The sequence below is a fragment of the Heteronotia binoei genome, chromosome 5, assembly GCF_032191835.1.
Source record: "Heteronotia binoei isolate CCM8104 ecotype False Entrance Well chromosome 5, APGP_CSIRO_Hbin_v1, whole genome shotgun sequence".
NCBI classification, from domain to species: Eukaryota; Metazoa; Chordata; class Lepidosauria; order Squamata; family Gekkonidae; genus Heteronotia; species Heteronotia binoei.
Window position 1 is genome coordinate 16,366,417 of NC_083227.1, and position 7,788 is coordinate 16,374,204.

A 7,788-nucleotide genomic window follows, 5' to 3' on the forward strand; every position below is an offset into this window, starting at 1 on the left:
TTCTTCCTTCCCTCCCTCCCTTCCTTCCTTCCTTCCTTCCTTCCTTCCTCCCTTCCCTTCCCTCCTCCCTTCCTTCCCTCCTTATGTTCTTATGTGACACAGAGTGTTGGACTGAATGGGCCACTGGCCTGATCCAACAGGGCTTCTCTTATGTTCTTCTGTGACACAGAGTGTTGGACTGGATGGGCCACTGGCCTGATCCAACAAGGCTTCTCTTATGTTCTTCTGTGACACAGAGTGTTGGACTGGAGGGGCCACTGGCCTGATGCAACAGGGCTTCTCTTATGTTCTTATGTGACCAGAGTGGTGGACTGGATGAGCCATTGGTCTGATGCAACAGGGCTTCTCTTATATTTTTATGTGGCACAGAGTGTTGGACTGGAGGGGCCACTGGCCTGATGCAACAGGGCTTCTCTTATATTCTTATGTGGCACAGAGTGTTGGACTGGAGGGGCCACTGGCCTGATGCAACAGGGCTTCTCTTATGTTCTTATGTGACACAGAGTGTTGGACTGGATGGGCCACTGGCCTGATCCAACAGGGCTTCTCGTATGTTCTTCTGTGACACAGAGTGTTGGACTGGAGGGGCCACTGGCCTGATGCAACAGGGCTTCTCTTATGTTCTTATGTGACCAGAGTGGTGGACTGGATGAGCCATTGGTCTGATGCAACAGGGCTTCTCTTATATTTTTATGTGGCACAGAGTGTTGGACTGGAGGGGCCACTGGCCTGATGCAACAGGGCTTCTCTTATATTCTTATGTGGCACAGAGTGTTGGACTGGAGGGGCCACTGGCCTGATGCAACAGGGCTTCTTTTATGTTCTTATGTGACACAGAGTGTTGGACTGGAGGGGCCACTGGCCTGATGCAACAGGGCTTCACTTATGTTCTTATGTGACACAGAGTGTTGGACTGGAGGGGCCATTGGCCTGATCCAACAGGGCTGTAATTGAAAGTTGCACTTACATTGGTCAGCTGTGGCAATCAGATATGAGCCAGTGACCTGGTCTATCTGGCTTGACACGAAATGACTTGAATGTCTGCCAGACCAGTTTATATCAGAGAAGGGGCTTTGGTTCCATGGCAGGGCATGTGCTTGGAATGCAGAGGGTCCCAGGTTCAATCCCTTGCATCTCCAGGTTAAAAAAAACACCCAGTTAGGTAGTAGGTAATGTGAAAGACCTGTATGCTGCCAGATAATGCTCATAATGGACCAGTGGTCTGATTCAGTATAAGGAAGCTTCATGTGTTCACGTATTTTTCAGAACACAGCATTTATTTATGGCTGATTTGTATGAATTTGTCTGATTTAATTGTCTGTTTAAACCGGTTGAAAAATTGCCTCCTGTCCACAGCAAGCAAATATATGAATGTGTCCAGCAGGTGTTCCATAATTATTTCTCATCTGTGCTCTTAAAGCTGCATAGTGCATAGTGAAATCCCTCTTGAATCCTGGAGGCTACACCCTTTGATCTAGCATCAAGCAGAGCTAGGCAATTCCAACACTTCCAACACTACATCTACTTAAAAGCAGAAAGCACACACAGCCTGCTCACAAATTAAATCACCTGCTGACTTACATACCTTTCCTGAAACAAGTGCCACTGAAACCCAGGAGAAATATTTCCAAGTGAATGTGTTTAGATTCTAGAGTCTCTAGTGAGAGAAACTTCTTGGCAATAAGAATGAAGAAATGCTCGCACGCCATCAATCCCCACAAACTGTGACACTGGAACCCCACTAAAATTCACATTTCCAGAATCACACAACTGTGAAGTTCTCCATCTTTACATCCTGATGGCCAGCAACACAAGGAGGAAAGTGAAAAACAAGCAGGTTCTCTAATACAGAATCTGTTATCCTGTTTATCACTAGTTAACTAATGTCAACCTGTACTGAGTGCCTTAGCCTTGTTATTTGAGTAACCATTCACCTCGTTATTGAGTAACCAGAAGAGGCTGTGCTATTAAGGTAATAGCCATAGTTTCCAAGTAGGCCTGGATCATTTCAGCTCTTGCTCTAAGAATTTGTCACAATTGCTGTGTGTAATCTGTTACCCATAATACCAGTCTGCCCAGTGTAAACATTGCTCTGAGTACCACAAAGAACTTGGTCAGCTTAGCAAAACTGATTCTAATACATAATGCTATTTTAGGGTTAAATTATATAGCAGGGGTGGTCAAACTGCGACTCAGGAGCTACATGCGGCTCTCAAAGCCCCCACCGCCCTGTTGGCCAGCTTACAGAAGGCATTCCCTTCTCCAAGTCAAGCCAGTCAAGATTCGGGGCTTGGAGAACGCATTTAAAATTGCCTCCCTCATTCCCTCCCTCTTGCTCTATCACTTTCTCTTCCTCATATTCATGTCCTGCGGCTCTCAAACATCTGACATTTATTCTATGTGACTGTTATGTTAAGCAAATTTGGCCACCCCTGTTATAGAGCCTACTTCTACTAGTTAATGCCCCATCTTTCAAAAAAACCATTTTGAATCATTCTACATAGACAGAAAGCAACTGCAAATGCTTTACATAAGAAGCATATAATAATCTTTAATACAAGCAGCAACATAAAGAAATATGTGAAAGTGCCATCCATGCAGGCATCTTTTAAAGTGAAGTGGCCCTGGGATGATTGTGGCTGAACGTTAGTCTTTAAGCTTTGTATTTGAATGAAGGATGTTTCACTGATTTTTCTTTATGAGGATGGGTTGGGGAAATTGTGGAAGAGTGTGGGGATTAGCAGAAACAGCAGAATATGAAGAAAGCAATATTCCTAATGGCCTTCAGTTAGGACCCACAGCAGGTTTACCTCTGGTTGTGCAAAACACATACATACTGTGATTTTTTGTGGTAGAACTACTAGTTTTGTCACAAGTACATGCATTGCGAAACAAGGATCAATATACTTTGTGTTGCTTTTTATATTTGTAATGTTATACTTAATGGGTTTTCGATGCTGAATTGTACAAATGTTAGGCAGATAGCAATTTACCCTGTTTCCCCCTGCTACAAAAACCAGTGTGGGGGGGAAACAGGGAGTTGGGGGAGTGCAAACATGTGCACCAGTGTACAATGTCACTTCCTCTGAAAAAAGGGAAGTTATGACATCTGAGGGCCCCTCTAAGCTTTTCCTCAAACTATATAGTTCAAAACAGAACTTTGGTGTATCCTAGAGCACTGTCTTGACATCATGACATCACTTCAGGGTGGTTTTTTTGGTCAGCAATGGCATTGTATTTGGGGAATAGCCCAGTGCATGTGCTTCCGGCAGGTGGCGCGGGGGAAATGATGTCATAGGAAGTGATGTCGCTTCCTGCTTCCGGCAGGTGGCGCGGGGGAAATGATGTCACAGGAAGTGATGTCGCTTCCTGCTTCCGGCAGGTGGCGCGGGGGAAATGATGTCACAGGAAGTGACGTCACTTCCTGTTTCTGGTGGTGGCATGACGTCACAGGAAGTGACGTCACTTCCTGTTTCCGGCGGCACACGCTTCGCGCGCACACACCCCTACCTTCCCCCCCCCAGGTGTCCCTGGCTGGCCTTCAGACATTATGGCCACCCTACCCTGGACACTGGTCTCCCCACAAAACCAATTCAGAAACTCCAGCCGGTGCAGAGCAACCAGGGCTGAGATATTCTTGGGAGCGAGAGGGAGCTCTGCAGTCCTGGACATCTCCCTTCACCGTTATGTCCCCCCCCCACACACACACACTTCGGTCTGCCGGAAGAGGGGTCAGGAAGGCACCCCCCTCTCGTGGCTTTCTGCAAATGAAGCCAAACTGAATGGTTCAAGAGGGCTTTTCTAAGCCAGCCACAGGGCACTGCTGGACAAAAAGGTTCGCACAATCCTCAGGGCACAGGGTCTCAATCACTGTGTTGAGCTTTGCAGTAAGTTGGTTCCTACTCCGCCATTTTGCAGCCTTTCGTGGGTCGCGTTAACAGCTTTGCTTTCCTTCAACCCCGTTTTCCAGACTTCTGGTCGGTCCTCCTACCCAAATATTGAAACTACTGATCGTGTGACGTCCCACTCAAGGGCGGAGTAGAATTAAGGGAAACAAGGAAGATCATGCAAATCCTCCCCCCTCGGGAAAGCGCAGACGGGAGAAAGCACCGGCCGAAAGGCGAGGTCTTTGGGCAGCCCGCTCCCCCTCCCGGCACGAAGGAGTCTTCCTCCCCCGGGATCCCGCCTGGGCCTCCCTTCGACCTCCCCGGCGGAGAATTTCATTCCCCTTTGCAAAGTCAGTTCCCGCGGGCGCTAACAGACGAAAATACAAATCAGAAAATCGCCTTTTAAAAGTATTAAGCGCCCCGCCACAGGATTGCAGCAGGTCTGGACTAGAAATGGACTGCAAGGACTTACTCGAGAGCGAAGCTTCCCGGGCTCCGGCTGCAGCCGCTGCTGTTGCGCCCCCCAAGCCCTCCCTGCTCCCTTTCCCCCGATTCAAATGCAAATCCTTCCCTCTTGCTCGGCCTCTCTAGCAAACGGCTTGGCTGCCTTAACCCTGGCGGCGCTGCAGGCAAAGAAAAGGAAGGAAGGAGAGGCTTTTCCTGCCCTCCCCGTCGGGAGCAGCGCCCGGGAGACCTTGCTGGACGGGACGGGACTTCAGCCCGGCTGCGGCAGCCAGAGGCGCCCCGTGCAGCTCAGTGGGATTCCTCTGGAGTAACTCCCCGCCCAGGGCTGCGCTCCCTCCCGGGGAAACCCCTCCCCCAGGCTGCTCAGGCCTCTCCAAAAGCCGGGGTGCGTTTCTGGGTGTGAGGGGGCTGCCTTCCTCTGAGGGAAGGGGCTCGAAGATGGTCTGGGCAACCTGTGTTCCTGCCCATCTCCCAAGCCCCTTCCCCCACCTTTGGGGGCGGGGCTAAGTGGTGGGCACCCACTGGCACTGCAATGTCTTGGATGGCTGCCGCGTTCCCCTACAGGTTTCTCAGCCTTGTGGTTAGTGGAGTCAGATTTGTATCCATTTCTCCCTGGCTGCCTGTCCTGTTTGCAGAGAGCCAAAGGGCCTTGTTGGCATTTGATGGCATATACCAGGGGTGGCCAAACTTGCTTAGCTTGAGAGCCACATAGAATAAACATCCAAGGTTTGAGAGCCACAAGGAAGGAAGTAGATGGGAAGCGGGAGGGAGAGGTGGAAAGAAAGCAGCTTTAAATGCATTCTCCTTCTAGAAGCTGGCCAACAGGGTAGTGGGGGCTTTGAGAGCCACACAATATATATGAAAGAACCACGTGTGGCTCCTGAACCACAGTTTGGCCACCCCTGACATATACTATGCTAGAAGATGAGCAAGTGAATGAGCCGGAGATGCTGTAGTTGGTGTTGTTGGGTCCAGGGATTGTGTTGCCTGGGTGTCTGTGGCAGCAAAGGTGCCATTGGGGTTTATTGTAAGCTCTGGTGCCAGTGTCCATGTTCAACGAAGATCTTGTGTTATTGCGGATGAGTTGTTTGAGGCTGCGGGGTGAGATGCTTTGTCTGTGCACAAGGAAAAGTTTGCTTCATACTGTTTGTGAAAGAGAACTGTCATTGTCCAGTAGAGTTGGTGTCATTATAATGAGGCATTATAAGTCGCTATGAGACTCCAAGAGGAGGGCATGGTATAAATCCAATCTCTCCTCCTCCTTCTTCTTATGCCTAATTCTCAAGGCCAACCTGCTGACCTATCAGCCTTGGTTCCACCACCTTGCAGTAGTCTCTCAGCACAAATACCTGGTCTTTTCCAGCACAGGGGCTGATTCAGGCCATCTATATGGGAAACGCAGAACTGATCAGCAAGCAGGCTGTCTGGAGGCCAGCCTGAGTTTACCTCCCCTCTTGGTTCCGTGGTAGCTTTCAGAAATGTCAATAATTGTTCAGAGCTTCGGTTTTTAAGTTCAGACTGTCTCAGGAGTCATTCTTATGTGACACCATTTGTACTGACAGCAGCTACGGTATACCATTTAGAGCAAGGGTTTCAACCATGTGGCCTTGGGGCTGAATCAGGCCCGGAGGGCTCCTGTCAGTCTCCTGAACAATAGGCTGTCGCCTGCTTCATTCTCCTTCTCTCTTGCTTCCTTCTGTATCATAGTTTGCTTTGCCAGGGTTGCTCAATCACACAGGTGCTACAGAGCAAAGCCTCTCTTTTCTCCATTTGCTGAGGCTCCACCCTTGGGGAGGAGGGAGAACTTGCTTTGCCAGGTTTTCTCAATCGTACAGCAGAGCTACTGAACCAAGCTTCTCTTCCTCCTACTGGGTGAGGCTCCTCCCCTTCCTGGTCCCCTGGGGAAGGAAGGAAGGAAAGAGCTAGAGCTTCCTTTGCCCAGTTCCCTGGATTGCACAAGGGAGATACAAAGAAAGCACCTTTAATACCAATGAGAGCTATTGTTTTAAGCATGTTTTAAGGTTGTTTTTTTTTAAATAAAAATCATTAATTTTGTTTGTCGGAGTCCTCTAAAAAGTTTAGATCTTTGCTACCTGGCATTACATTACATGACATACACAGCCCAGCCCAACAAAGTCTCATTTATGTCAGATCCAGCCCTCGTAACAAGCAAGTTTGACATCCCTGATTTAGACCATCAGGCTGGGATCTGGGAACACCAAGTTCAAATGCCATTCTGCCAGAAAACTAGCTTCTGACTTTGGGCCCATTTGCATTCTCTCAACCTTATGAAATATCACAAGTCACTTGTGTTGGGGGGTTATATGGGATACAGAAAAACTCCATACTAATTGATTTAAAGGACATCTTACGTAAGCCCCGTGGGACTTGACATGCTGTGACAATTTCACCCACTCTCAGGATTCCCTTCATCTTCTTCTCTGCTGAACACCCACCCCCTTTTCTTTCTTTTCCCCAACTACACATAAAAGGATGCCACAAATCGCACGTGAGGAGTGGCGAAAGCAGTGTGATGATGTCTTAAGGATAATCTTCCTGAAGTTGGCATTAGAAAATTTTACCAGATCAGGGGTCCAAATTACCCCCAAATTAAGGCTTTTGCTTCTAAACTTCTGCCTATGTTTGGACCAGCGTATCTATTTGAACAGCTCGTTTCTGCAATAAATCTCCATAAATCAAAAGTATGTTCTCAGCGTACAGATACACTCCTAAACAGGACACTCAAGATTGCTACAGCACAGATATTGGCTTCAAATTCTGTTGAAATAATTAGGAGCAAGAGGTGTCAATTATAAAAGACTGTTAAATAAAGAACATACTCTTAATGTTTTAAGGATCTTTCTATTTTTAGTAAAAAAAATATCATTAATCAGGTTTGCCTGTGTTCACATCGCAGGGACTTAGCATTACATCCTATAGTATACAAAGCCTAGCCCAACAAAATGACGTTTAGGTCACATCTGGCCGTCGTAACAAATGAGTACACCACCACTGGGAAAAGCAGTTCAACGATTTCTGCTTCTGTGGGTTCTTAAATGAGTCTGAAAATGGCCACAATGAAATCTCCTTCAACACTCTCAAGCATCCGGATGCCTTCTCCCCTGTGCGCATTCTTTGGAGCTTCTAAAGAGTTCCACTCTGACTGAATCTCTTCCCACACTCTTAAGCATTCAAAAGCTTTCTCCCCGAGTACATTCTCTTATGTTTTTGAAGACTGACTTTCTGCCAGAAAACTGGCTTCTGACATTGGGCCTATTGCATTCTATCAGCCTTATGAGATATAGCAAGTCTGTGTTGGGGAGTTAAATGGGGTATGGATTAACTCCATACTCATTGTCTTAAAGGGCATCTTATGTTTCCACTTCAAACAGGATCAACGTGGGACTTTTACTTGCTGTGACAATTTCCCCCACTC